Source organism: Dipodomys merriami, unplaced genomic scaffold (genome assembly GCF_024711535.1).
Source record: "Dipodomys merriami isolate MVZ:Mamm:240054 unplaced genomic scaffold, mDipMer1.0.p SCAF_16, whole genome shotgun sequence".
In the NCBI taxonomy this organism is placed as follows: Eukaryota; Metazoa; Chordata; class Mammalia; order Rodentia; family Heteromyidae; genus Dipodomys; species Dipodomys merriami.
In genome coordinates, this window is record NW_027202937.1 from 33,654,739 (window position 1) to 33,669,752 (window position 15,014).

At 35.3% G+C, this 15,014-nt stretch overlaps 1 protein-coding gene across 3 annotated transcripts in view; it reads left to right on the top strand.

Annotated features, from left to right (window-relative positions):
* Nucleotides 1-8: 8 nt before the first annotated feature.
* Mylk4 (myosin light chain kinase family member 4) overlaps nt 9-15,014 on the top strand; it is a 105,342-nt gene continuing 90,336 nt past the window's right edge. The window contains exon 1 of one of the 3 annotated variants that reach the window (XM_070024710.1): nt 9-95. The gene's annotated coding sequence lies outside the window, so the exon portion shown is untranslated. Of the gene's footprint in view, nt 96-3,272; nt 3,465-6,047; nt 7,369-15,014 lie in introns of those variants that run through there. The other 2 variants (XM_070024708.1, XM_070024706.1) reach the window with 2 other exon arrangements.

The following is a 15,014-nucleotide window of genomic DNA, read 5'->3' on the forward strand; positions in this document are numbered from 1 at the left end:
CGAGTGAGCGGGTGGAAGGAGGTGCTATGTTTGTGTCCGGGACTGCGGCTTTCTGCGCTCCACTGCCCACGCCCGGGAGATGGATGCGCGCAAGGGTAGGCGCGTAGTGTTGTTTGTAATGAAAGATAAATGGGGAGAAAACAAAATTTTAGAATAGAAAGCCGGAGAAAGGACCTAAACGACTGGAAAAACCTGTACAGTTATACCAACGGGGAAAAAAAGTTCACTTAAGCAGGGGTCCGAGAAACAGAAATGAGGGGCGTTTCCGCCCCTTTAGATTGTTTGCTTTGTGGCCAGAGGCCTGTCACCCGAACACAGTTATTTTGTTTTTGGTAGATAGTAGTTGCAAATTGGAAAACAATGTATGCATTCCATCCTGGTAAGAAAATGATGCCAGACAATCTTTCAAAGTTTCAACGCAGGCAGAGACAAAACAAAATTATCACCATAAACATTTTTAAAGGATGAGAATGCATGTAGTTTTCAACATATATATGATATATGATAATGTTATATATGTATAGCACTCGTCCTGCAGCTTGAACTCGGGCCTGGGCACAGTCCCTGAACTTCTTTTGCTCAAGACTAACACTCTATCTCTTGAACCATGGCTCTCCCCTTCTGGCTTTTTAGCAGTTTATTGGAGATACAAGTCCTGCCTGGGCTGGCTTTGAACCACAATCCCCAGTGTGCTGCCAGCACCCAGCATACATCTTTGTAGTACTATTTTTCTTTCTGTAAACTTCCTCATATGTGTATTACATATTTACATATATTAGCTATATACTTATAGTCATGTAAATATATGTGTATACACATACACATATGTATATGTATACATATACATGTATTAGTTACACTTGTGTTGGTTATGGATATTGAACTTGTGGTCCTTCTGCCTCAGCCTCCCCACTATCTAGGGGTGAAAAGTACCTTGAACATTCATTGTTGGTGATCAGCAAGTAAATGAATTGAAGGAGAATACAGACTTATGAAATGTGGCACAGATAAGAGTTTTATCTTTCATACAACCATTTCTCAGTGAATGTTATTACAGAGTTTTAAATTCACTTTTCCTCTGAAGACTTGATCTCAGTGTATATAGTAAACTGGCAATAACCCAAAGGAAAAGGAACGTTATAAATTCTATTATGTAGCTAAAGGCAAAGCAGTTACAGTCTTAAGAAGAACATGATGGATGAATCACACAGGGAAAGAGGCTTGGGCTTCTGGGTGAAGGGAGGTGGTCAATCTCTCTGATAAATTGAGTGGGAGGATGTACACAGCAAAGCAGCATTATCTTGTTAAGCAAGTAACTTCCTGTGGCTATCTCTGTCTGGATCAGGTGTTAAACACTCCTTCCAGCATCTTTCTCTTTCTCTCCTCCTCCCACTCCACACTGCAGGTAGAAGTGAGAGGAATGACATAGAAACAACTGTTTCTGTGTCTGGTTCTTACTAATGTAGGCACATGTAGGCTTTTTTGTACAAAAAACAGCTTGTCACAGCCATTATTTTTTCCAGTCCGGGGCTTGAACTCATGGCCTGGGCACTGTCCCTGAGCTTCCTTTGCTCAAGGCTAGCATTCTAACACTTGAGCCACAGTGCTATTTCTTATCACAGCCATTCTTATTTGCAGTTTTCTAAAACTGTAGATGTGTCAAAGATTGTAGGTGAATATTTTGTTGTCCTGCATTAAGAACCAGCACCAAAGGATTTTATGATCTTGTTCATATGAGAGGAAAATGACAGGATTTTTAAAATATTTGATATTAGCTATAAAATGGTTGTCCCAGTCAGCTTTAAAATTAACAAAGACTTGGGCCTATGGTGGTCTTTAAGCCATGCAAAACTTAAAAAAAATTAAAACAAACTGAACATCTGTGAAGTTTCTTGATGTTAATCAACATAAGGCCTAATTTAAAAATATAATAATAGAAAATCTATGTGTAACTATGGTTGGCTTTCCTAGTTTTTTTTTTTTTTTTTGGGTCTGGTCGTGGGGCCTGAACTCTGGGCCTGGGCGCTGTCCCTCAGCTCTTCAGCTCAAGGCTAGCACTCTACCACTTGAGCCAGAGCGCCACTTCCAGCTTTTTTCTTTTTTTGCTTATGTGGTGCTAAGGAATCGAACCCAGGGCCTTGAGCATGCAAGGCATGCGCTCTACCACTGAGCCACCTTCCCAGCCCCTTTCCTAGTATTTTAAAATACAGTTCAAGCTTGCACTATGTACTTACACACACATATAATTTTTAGTCTTTATTTCTTGCTGTGTGTTTCCATAAATATTGCCATGGAAAATATTCATTATATAATATGGTGCAAAAATTAAGAGGTAAAAAGCTTACACATGTGTATAAATATATATATATATATATAAATATCCACACACATGCATAGATGTCTGTATACATATATCCATCCACATATTTTCCTTTTTTTTCTCTTGGTGATGATACTGGGACCTTGTATCTGCTAAGGATGAACTCTATTCCAGTCTTATGCTATTCTTCTTGTACAGGTGTTTTGCTCACTATATTACATAAAAAAGGAAGAGTAAAAATAAAGCTTTTCATATATGTGTATATATATATATGTATGTATGTGTATATATATGTGTGTGTATATATATATATGTATATATATATATGTATGTATGTGTTTATATATGTGTGTGTATATATATATCCCCAAACCACAGACATGAGTAGAATTGAATTACTCAGATGTTGATGAAGTAAAAATAGCCCAAATTTGACTTCAAGAATCTGGATTTTAGTTGGCCATAATGTGATACTGGGTAAAACTCCTTCTCAGCCATAGTCTTGAAATCTAAATTTGGAAGAATAATGTATACTTCACAATCTCTTGTGAGATTTAAATGAACTTCAGAAATGTGAAAGTACTTAACATAATTCCTGGGATGCATAAGTCCTTTATTCTTTTCCCCTTCCTTCCTTCCTTCCTTCCTTCCTTCCTTCCTTCCTTCCTTCCTTCCTTCCTTCCTTCCTTCCTTCCTTCCTTCCTTCCTTCCTTCCTAACCTTCGTCTTTCTATCTGAAGTTTGATGTTTTCTCCACTAGATGGTGATGGTTTGTAGAAAAAAAATAAGCAAAAAAAGCCATACCAGCAGCGACTTTTGAAAAATCTTTTTACTCTGCTTTGCCTAACCGAATTTACACTTTGTTTCTGGTGGCATAAACATAAATAAATACATTATTATTGTAAAGTTATTATAAAGTTGCAGGAAATGAAATCAATGTGAAGCAAAAAAAAATCATGCTTAAATTTTCTTTAAGACCTTGTTGCTTGTTTTCGACTGACCTTGACTGTTTGCTTTGAGCTCAATAACCCTCTTTCTTCCCTTTCCTCAGTCAGAATGGGGACAATACTTTGAACTCCAGTGGATCTTCTTAAATATTAGTGACCACATTACACTCTCAGCCTGGCTGCAATACCTGAATGCAGGTATATTTTTAAGTCTCCTAGTATTATTGAACATCTAGGTATTCATCTTATAGCTTCATATTTATACACAAGCCCAATTAATCCCACATGACAAACATCTCTGCCATCTTTAGTCATCCTCCTGAAACTTTGCCCTTTGGTCATCTGTTGTTCTTAGTCTGTGATTTTTCTCACCTAACCTAAGCTTTCTAGATTTTATGCTACAGTGCTTTGTAGTTTATTCTAACACATTTTATACAATTTCTTAGTATTATAAATAAGGCCTTTTAATTCTATTTTCTTATCTTTATTGATATAAGTGAATTGATATTTGTTAATTTTTTAATATTTGATATTTTTATGAACTTTTAAATTAGTTTTAACTGATTTTTTTCAAGTGATACCCAGCAGTTGTTCAAGATCCCATGCACATAGAAGCCAATATTGTGTTTTCTTTTATAAAGACAGAACTTTTATTAAAGACCAACTGACAAGGACATACAAAGCATAAAAAACATACAAAGCCCAAATCTGTGCCCCAATTTATTGTCAGTGAGGCAATTTATGGGAAGGGTTAGGGGAGGAGCTGCTTGTTGATTGAATGGTAAATATTAGTTCCTTTGTGCACTATGCCTCTGCCAAGTTGCATGTTCTACACCTACCTTTCAAGGGGCAGTTATCATGTTTTCCACAGGAGACTTTGCACTTCTAACATTGGGAGGTTATCAGCAGGCAAACAGGCTTCTTCTGCACATGCTCAAACTGAAATAACCATTTTTTATTTGGTCTCTGATGAGTTCTAGAGGCATTTCTTGTCAAACAACCTTGAAGACCTTTGTTATTTAATGAATTTATACCTGGTTTTTAGGAGATTTCACCTGTAACATAATAAAAGCTACATCTAATATTCCATTCTTAGCATAGATCTTCTGAATCTCCGGGGATTTCCAGAGTGACAAGGCTGCGTTGTTTTACTAATATAACAAGTCATGGTCTGCCCTTAAGGTTGGAATTTGGCAATAGCCCAATCTCTGTGGAGAGAAAGGAAGCTAGAGATGCGGATCACATCACCTTAGATTACAAGATGATTCTACAATAAAAATGTAGGACATTGAAGCTCAATGGAGCTTATTCTAGGAGAGTAGTAGGCTCAGACTCTAGAAGTGAGGGTTTGGAGTCCTGTCCTGGGATCCTCCTGGACCTTACTTCTTGGATCTGGAATGCCCTCCAAAGTCCCATGTCTTAAAGGGGAGGTTGCCAGGTCATGACTCTTGGGATATAATTGAACCTTTAGGACATAAGGCCTAGTGTAGGAAGTTAGGCTATCAAACAAGTATTCTTAAAGGGAATATTAAGACCTTGCCCTTTCCCATTTCTCTTCTTCTTTCCTGGCTGCTTTGAGGTGAGAACTGCCCCTCTCCCCCATGTAGTCCCGGGATCAAAATCAAAGGGGCTGCTAAATCTGTTTAGAACCTGAAAAACGATGAACCAGAATAAACAATATGAACCAAAAATAAATCTTCCTCTTTTAAAGTTCGTTTTCTCAGGTATTTTGTTATAGTCAAGAAAAATTGGTGAATGCACACTCACCTGTGTTTCCATAACAAAATCTTAATAATCTCAGAATAGTTCTTTCAGTAAGTTCTATAAGTTCTACCAAATTGCCAAAACAAAGGTGGTTGTAGATGCCCTAAATTTTTAGCCAAATGTAAATGCAGATGAACCCTGATGCTTAAGACTTTGTCTAAAGTGGGAACTATCATATACTCTTAATCAGTAGAATTAGTGCTGAGTAGTTTAAAGTCATAATTGAATTACAGAATATCTAGTAGTTCTTAGGATAATACATTTGCCTCTTTTATTCTAATATTAGGTTTTGTCAAATAATTTAAATAAACAGGTCTTTTGACAAAACTCTAAGCAGGGTGCTGGTGTGGCTCAAGCCTATAATCCTAGTTACTCAGGATGCTAAGATTTTAGGGTTGTGTTTTGAAGCCAGCCCAGATAGGAAAATCCTTAAGACACTTACCTAGAATTACTAAAAATGCCAGAGTGGAGCAGTGGCTTAAGTGATAGAGAACCTTCAGCAAAAAAGTTCCAGGACAGCACCAAGACTCTGAAATTAGGTCCAAGGACCAGTGAGGGAGAAAAAAAAAGCAAACACACACACACACACACACACACACACACATACACACACACACACACACACACACACACACACACACACACACCACCACCACCACCACCACCACCACCACCACCACCCACCACCACCACCCACCACCACCACCACCACCACCACCACCACCCCCCCCCCCGATTAACAAGCTACCTCTTAACAGGATGGATTTTTTTATGAAACTAGCAACTATTATGTTTAATGATATTAAAAGCATGCATGATGGCTTTTGATATTCTTATTCCTCATTCTTGCACATCATGTCCTGTAGTATCTGGCCAGCCCTTCACTATATCTGGGACGCTATTTGTCTTTCAGCAGAGAAGTGTCCTTTTTAGCCTTTCCTGACACCCTCTCCCCCCAGGATAGTGTAGCATTGTATGTCATATGCTTATTTGACACCTTGTCTATCCCTCATAAGAGTTATCTTGTAGTCCAATTGCAAGTTTCCATTCTTCCTGCCAACTTCCATTAGTGGGTAGAGCTCTTTTTTCACCTTGACCTCTTTGTGCCAGGCACTGTGCTGGACATGTAGTGAGATGTACTCAAATGGAATCTGTGAGTGAAAATAACCAGGGAGGCCTAAAATGAAGGCTTAATTCATTTCTTCCAAGGGTCATTCTTGGAACATTCTGTTTCTTCTGGTAAATCACACAAATCCAGCTTTTCGTGATGGAGAAGTCAGAGGAAGACTTGCTGCTGGTTTCAAGATATTTAGAGAAACCTTCCTCTTTCTCCCCAAAAATGGAATGATAGAAAAATAAACAACCTTTTTCAGAAGTGAAGATAAAATGTTCATCTAGGAAGACTGGAAGGTTGACCCTAAGAAGAAAGCCTGAACTGCTTGTTTTATAGAGATGGAATTTTACTTGAGGAAAGAAGAGAGCATTAAACTGGTTGGAAGTTGTTGGGCGAGAGGGCTGAAAGAACAAACCTTTCATGGGTGCTGGATGTTCTAGACATTGCTGGTATTACTTCAGGATCTGGAAGACCCAGCAGCTCCTATATTACCTGGCTTTGCTTGGGCCCTTGAAGACTGACAGCTGAAGGAACACCTGCTGGAAGTGCCCATAGCACAGGCACTTGGTACCCTCAGCAAAGCCAGTGGTCAGATTTTAAGGAGGAATGTGATGGGGGCAACAGAAACCTATGGACCAGTATGAGGAATTGAGCTAACAGGACGATTTTCAGAACATTTAAGCAACTCTGAGGAATTGCCAGAAGTAGGCATGGGGCACAGTAGGAACTTCTGAGTGACTGCTAGGTAGAATGGAGGATAAAGGAGAAGTTAAGAGACCTTGTGAAAAAGGCATTTGAAATTTATATGGAAATCAATAATTGCTGCTGTCGAAATCTGAATACTCTTTGAAATTTTTTTTTGATGATTCTGTCTTTATAGTGTTTTCAAGTGTATATCTTTGGGAGAGTAAGAATGAGAGTACAGAACTTGAGGGAAGAAAGAGTAAAAAAGTACAGCAAAAGTGAACTATACAATTCATTGGTAGAGATGCAAAGGAGGGATTGGAAAAGAGTAAGGGAACAGAAGACATTGTATGAAAGGAAATATGCTTATTAACTGACTCATGTAATTATAATCCCTCTGTATATCACCTCCATAATAACAATGAAGTAAATACATTTAAATATCTGTGTATATATAGAAGAGAAAAAAACGAACTATGGCCACTGCTTTTCCCTACATGCATAATGAATTCAAACTGGAACATCAGCTTCCATGTGACAGTAAGTATTTTAAAGCTTCCTTCCACAAGCTAACAAGAGTATCTTCTTGGTTTTGTGGTGGATGTTGTCTTAGAGAGAGAACATAAATAGCATTTATCATAAAAAGAGATCAATTTGACCTCATTAAAACACAAAAACAGAAGTTCTTCCATAGACACCTCTAAGAAAAGATAATCTAAGGCTGAGAGGAAATATTTACAACCTACATCTGTACTGGACTTGTAAGCAGAATATGTAAAGAATCTTTACTACTCAATACTAAAACAAAATTACTTACTTTGTAAATGGTAGAAGTTTATAAAGAATGCCTCATATAGGAAGATACTTTTGCTAAAAGTCCCACAGAGAAATAAAAATTAAAACCACAAAGACATGTCACTATACTCAGACTAGGATGACTAAGATAAAATGACTGTTAATATTACATGCTATTAAATGAAATTAATTAATAGTAAGATTAAATACTATACCATTTCTTTTTAATATTGTACTAGAGGCCCTATGACATGAGAAAAATAAAGAATAGAAGTTTTGAAAAGGAAATAAAAATCTTCTCTATTTGTACATTAGGTAATTGTGAACATAGAAAATAAAAACCATACAGAAATCTTTTTGAACTGATAATAGTTTACAAAGTTGTCTGCTTAAGACATTCACTCTTATAAGTAGGTATAGCCAGAAAAGGATGTTTAAAAGCAAAACACCATTCTAAATAAAAATGTGAACTCCTTAAGAATAAATCTAGTACAAGATGTAAAAGATATTTTCGTCTATACAGAGAAAGAAAATAATACAATCTTATTGAGAATTCATTCCTCAGTACCACATAAACAGAAAAGGCTGGAAGTGGCACTGTGGCTCAAGTGGTAGAGTGCTAACCTTGAACAAAAAGAAGCTCAGGGACAGTGCCCAGCCCTTGAATTCAAGCTCCAGAACCAGAAAATAAAAAACAACAATCAAAAAAACAAAAAAAGAGTAGAGTTTAGATATATATATATATTTCATAACAGACAAAAAGACCAATATATATATGTATTGCATATCATATATGTAGTATATGAGAAAGTCTTCAAGTCAATAATTAGAAAAACGCAATTAAAATAAAATTTTATATTATTACACACCTACTAGCAAAATTTAAAGTGTTGTTAAGACAGAGCAAATGACAACTATTTTGTGCAACTACTTAGATAATAAAATATATTTAAAATAGAACTTAATATTTGCCAAATACTCTACACAGATAGATAGAATAGGAGCCTAGATTGCAGAGGTCCCTAAGAGTTCTGTATGTAAAATATCTATTAATAAATATTTGTTGCCTAAAAGTGTAGTAGAGTACAATCTTTTTAGGGTTTCTTAAGAGTACAAGTATTCACTATGTAAGCAACCTACCCCCCCACCCCCAAACAAAACACACAGAGCAAAGGATCATTTCTCTGGTGCTGGTTACAGTATGCATTTATATATATGTTTATATGCAGAATAATCTTCATGGCAGCTGGAAATTGAATGCAATCAAAATGTCTATCAACAGTAGAATACATTGTAATATTTACACAATGGAATGTTGCATAATAATGAAAATGAATGGAATAGAGTACATGATTTAATAATGAATCAAAGAAAATTTTGACAAAAAAGCAGTATGAATCTATTCACATATACAACCTTGTACTTTTAGAGTATATATATATACATATACATATATACATATATATGTATATATATATATAGAAAATAAAAGAAAATCAAAAGAAAAATCAAAGAAATTATTTTAAAATTCAGAGTATTAGTTAAGGGAAAGAATTCGGGACAGGATGTAGAGGTACTAGCAGTATGTGAGTTGGTGAATAGCTTTATGGGTGTCTGTAATTCTTTCTTAAATTACACTTACAAATTTTCCTGTATAGTATCTAAATGAAGGAAAATTATTTCAACAGCAAGTTGTTTTGTACTGTCAATAAAATAAGATTTGGGATATTTTGTTCTTTTGAATTTAGATTAAATGTTTCAGCTGGTATCTTTTATTTTTTACAATATTTTGTAGCCATGACAGTAATAGTACCAATAATGACCATAAAGGCTGCATTAATCAAGTCCCTCTTTTGCATGAAGGGTCATATTTACCACATTTCTTACCCTTTGTTCACTGTTTAAAGGCAAATATTGCTATCCTCACTTAACAGATGAGAAAAGCCAAGGCTCAGGAAGATTGAGCAGCAGTTCTGTGTTTGTACAGCTAGGGAATTTTAAATTCAAGCCTCCATCCTCTATCTCTAATGTCCATGAGACTCCCATAAGGCAAGTCTCTTTATTATAGCATTTACAAATTTATTTTAATGGAAAATTTTTTCAGATTGAAAAAATGTTTATTTTAGAAAAATTAATAACTCTAGGAAAGTAAAGACCTAATTTGTTATAGCAATTTTTCCTGATACTCTACTATCTTTCTGTAGTGTCATCCATCAATGTATAGTGACTATCTTTTTACAGAAAAAAAAATGGAGCCTACAGCATAAATACTATTCCAGAATCTTCCTTTGCCTTCTAATTTTACCGTAGATTTTGTTCTCATGTTATTAAACACTAATACATATGCTAGATGAAGCATCGTGTTCTTTATTAGGAGGACACCAATCTACTTAACCAATAGCGTGCTTAGGTTCCACTGACAGTGTAAAGTATAACAAATAACATCAGGATCTTACCTTCAAAGATCATATCTTGGGATGACTTTCTTTGAGGTAAACTCTTACAGATGCAACTGTGGGGTCAAAAGGCATATTATCTTCTATAGAATTTAGAGGAGAGAACATTCCTACCCGATGTATGTGGGCAGTATTCACCCCACCCTTTCCATGTGGGGTAGTTTCACCTTATTAGCTGCAGTGGTCCTCTCAAACAACTGAAAATTTTGTATCTATCCTCAATACTTTTGGATGTATAGAAAAATCTAGCAAATTAAGAACCATTACATAGGGGGGGAGGATGGGAAGGGATGCAAAGGGGAAACAAAGGAGGAGGCTACAATGCTTGATAAGAAATGTACTCATTATCTTGCCCATGTAATTGTAACCCCTCTGTACAGTATTTTCACAATAAAAAAAAGAAAAGAACCATTACTTAATAGCCCAACATAATTTCTACCTAGAAATGCTCCTTTATTTTTATAGTTTTCATATTTTCCTTGAGACTGGGAAGTTTTCATCCAGCTTCCCATAGGGGTCCCTATAGCAATGTTTTTCTCTTGTGGAAAATTTCTCTCCTCAACCTTTCTTACCCTTTTGGGAGAGGCAGGCCAACATTTGGTCAGAAGATCATAACTTGAGCTTTGCACTTCTGTAATTTCATGCCTTGTTACTATCATGAGCTTCTTCAAGCTTCTAAATCCTCTTCCAACTCAGAAGGTAGAAAATCATCCCCAAGAATGTAAATACAAATAAATATACTCTTCTTTCAGTTCCTAAAACTAGAAAATGATGATTCATGCTGTAGATTGGGAATTAACAAATTGGGAATGAGCCCTTTTAGACTTCTTCCAATTGTTTAGAATGCATATTCACAACAGAAGCAGGAATTTTACCTTGTGGCAAGGGTAACTTTTCTCTCTCATTTTTAGGCTTTAAGTATCTATGTGAGTGAGAGTGATATAGATGGGGAAAGGGACAGAAAGAATCCTATGGTATTAGGATGGAATTAGACTTATGTGTATAAAAGCATATGATTTTTTATATATTTTTATTGTAAAGATACTGTACAGAGGGGTGACAGTTACATGAGTAAGGTAATGAGTACATTTCCTATTGAAAAAGCATATGATTTTAAAGATGCATATTTCTTAGCTCTGTTTACTGACTAGGAGCAATGACATTCTAGAGGCAAAAAGCACTGCAGTATCTGATCTTGAACCAGAAATTTCCTTCACTGAAAGGAAAGAGTACTCATTGAAGAAATGGCATGAAATAGGATAAAATAGTATGGAAAAAGTAGATACAATAAGGAAGCAACCAAAAAATAACAGTCATATATAAAAAATACATAAAAGCTAGCTCAAGATTCTTCCATTGGTCAATTGTGGGACAATTTGAGCATCAAAATGAAGAAAGTAAGGAATGTGTATTCTATTTTTATTATTCATGAGTTCATACTGATACTAGAAGGGGCACAGAATAAGGATGGTAAACACTACTTTATAGAATAACATGATACAATTGGTAGAATTATAGAACCACCATCTCATGATCACTGTGTGAATAATTCAGGCAAAGACAGATACTAAAACCCAGAGCAATAGATTTTCAGGGAGCAGGATACCCATAAATTCTCATGAATTACTCGTTAGTTACAAAGAGAATGACAATTTACATTGGAGAAATTTGACAGACAGCACCATAATCAGATTACCAAATTTAGCATCACTAATAAGAAAAAAGCCTACATCACCTGTTGTGATGTTCTGAGAAAGATACAGTGGTCTTCTTGCCATAAGGATAACTTAATTTCACACATGAAGATACAGTCACTCAATTTAAATTAAATATTTTATGAAGCAGTTTGTCTAGAATCTTCAAAATTGATAATGTAATGAGAAAAGAAAATATTGAGTATGATCCTTGAACAGATAAAAGCCAGGGCCATGCAAATCTCTTATTTTTCAACAGGACCTTGTTCTATGTCTTCATGGTCTGTGCATATAGAGTTAGAGGTAAAATGCCAGGAACTCTACAACTTTCAGAAAGAAGTGAAAGGTAAAAAATCTGGAAAACACGAACGTTTGCTGAGTGTAGGTGAAAAGTATATAGATATTCCTTTTACTATTTCTGAAAATTCTCTGTAGTTTTGAGGTATACAATTTTTAAAATTCTGGGTTTTAAAATTTTATTTGTGTTTTTATTTATGTTTTTATGTAGTTATTTATTTATTATTAAAATATTTGCCCCTCTTTCCTAACATTTAAAATCATTGATTTTGGTGAGCTGGAAAATACAGACAATAAATTAGCACAGTAGTACCTATATATTAGCTCTAAAAATGTTTTCTGTTAGTGATAAGTATTACACTAATGCTAAAGAAAGGTGCTTCTTGTCTTTTTTAAAAAAAGAAATAATGCCATTACTGAGGGTTTTGAACTCAGGGCCTCATGTTCTTGCTTGGCTTTTTCACTCAAGTCTAGCACTCTATCACTAGAGCCATAGCCAAACCTCCACCTCCAGCTTTTTGCTAGTTAATTGGAGATAAGAATCTCACAGACTTTTCTGCTGGGCTTCTTCAAATCGTCATCCTCAGAGTTTGGCCTTCTCAGTACCTAAGATTACAGGGGTGAACTGCTAGCACCTAGCACTCAGATATTCTTTATTCTTTTTGCAGTCTGGGGATTAACTCAAGTCCTCATGTATGTTAGGCAAATGCTGCCCAGTACTGAGCTACTGTGTCACCCATGAAGTTTGTTTTTTAAAAATTGGGCGAAATGTGTTTTGAATAGTATTTATATAATATACTTTCTTCCCACTGAAATAGGGGTTGTTTTCTAAACAACACGTTAACTCTGATATACATTTTCATTCTTCAATAAGGTATGAAGGAATATAATTAGAGGAACAACTATCAAGATCATGAAATTAAGTGTTACTTAATACATTTGAAAAAGATTATAAAATTAATTATTCCATCTATACTTTTATTTATTTTTATAACCATTTTATTTTACTTTATTTTACATCATAAAAGAACACACCTATGCTTAAGAACACCTATGCCCTCAAATAAAATAAAATTAAATTAAAAAAAAAAAAAGAACACCTATGCCTAAGGCATAGGTTTTTGGGTTTTGTTTTGTTTTGTTTTTGGTTTATTTTTGTGCTAATGCTGAAAATTGAACCCAGAGCCTTATACCAGTACATAGTAGGTGAATAATCCCCACACCCCACATGGAAGTTTTAGAGGACTCGTTTTTTATTGCAAAATACTTAGCTACTTACTCACTGTCACTTGGAAATTTTAAGTCTAAATATCAAATGGTGCTATAAACAAGTGTGGATGTTCTGTAACATCAGTCTCCTCCTTGCACAAAGTATCCAATCTCCAAGCATAATATGAAATGTTATTTTTAAACTACCACGAGGTTTCCTTTTAATTATATAATCTTATTATATGGCATTTGTACTGGAGTGTGCAGATCTCTCTCCCGTCACCATTTTCTTTTTTCCCCTTTAGCCCCAGGTAACTTTATAAGTGTGAGGTATAATTGATGGTCCTCTGGATCCCCGCCTTGGTCACTTGGAACAGCTGGTCACAGACTGCTCTGTAGTTCTTGTTTCCCTTCATTTAATGCTCTTTTTTTTTTCTTGGTAACACCTTATTAAAGTGTACTTTATAATCACAAAGTTTACCTATCTACTGATACCAGGGCTTATCTCAGTGTCTTGCACTCTTGCTTGGCTTTTTTGCTCAAGGTTGGCACTCTACTACTAGAACCACACCTGCACTTAAAATTCACTTAAGTGTACAAGTCAGCAATGTTTTAAGAAAGTCAACGATGTAGCCGGATGCCGGTGGCTCACAACTATAATCCTAGTTACTCAGAAGGCTGAGATCTGAGGATGGTGGTTCAAAGCCTTCCAGGGCAGGAAAGTTCAGAAGACTCTTATCTTCAATTAACGACCCCAAAATTGGATATGGAGCTGTGGCTAAAATAGTAGATCAGTAGCCTTGAGTCAAAGAAGCTGAAGAGCAGCACCCAGGACCTGAGTTAAAGCCTCACGATTGGCACATACAAAGTCAATGAGGTATATTATTATCACCACAAGACATTGCCTTTCTTGCCTCTGCTTACAGTTAATCTTTGTTCTTACTCTGTGTCTCAGGCAACCACCTGGACATTTTATATTATATGGTCTTTGTTTCTGACCTTTTCTTTTCCACTTATCCCAGATTTCTGTTTATTCATGTTGTAGCAAGCACTAGTATTTTATTCCTTCTTATTGCTGAGTAGTATTCTATTAATATGGGCATACTACATTATGTTTACATTACATTAGAAAACTGATGAGCATTTAGAATGTCTCTTTTTTCTTTTACTATTGAGACCAATGCTTCCACAAACATTCATATACAAAGTTTTATGTTTAAATTTCTACATTGGAAATAACTTTGAAAGAAACTGATAAACTATGTTCCAAACACCTATACCATTTAACATTCCCACTACCTGACTCATGAAAGCTCTGATTTCTCTACACTCCCTTCCACATTTATTTTTCTCTGTCTTTTAAAATTATTATTGTTATGGGCCTTCTAATAGTTACAACATGTTATTTCATTTTGATTTAATTTGCATTGACTTAATGAATAATTCAAAGCATTTATTTTATATATTATTTATATATCTTCTTTGATGGCAATTCAAAAATCTTGTTTATTTTTAAAACTGAGATGTTTGTTATCTTATGATATCATAAGAATGCATTATATATTCTACATAAGTCTTTCATCAAATATGTGAGTTCAAGCTACTTTCCAGTCTGTGGTTAATCTTTTACTAATGGTACCTTTTGAAGAACAAATATTTTGAATTTTGATAATAGACAATTGATCATGTTTTGCTTTTATGGGTTATATTTAGTGGTGCTTTATGAAAGGAAGAA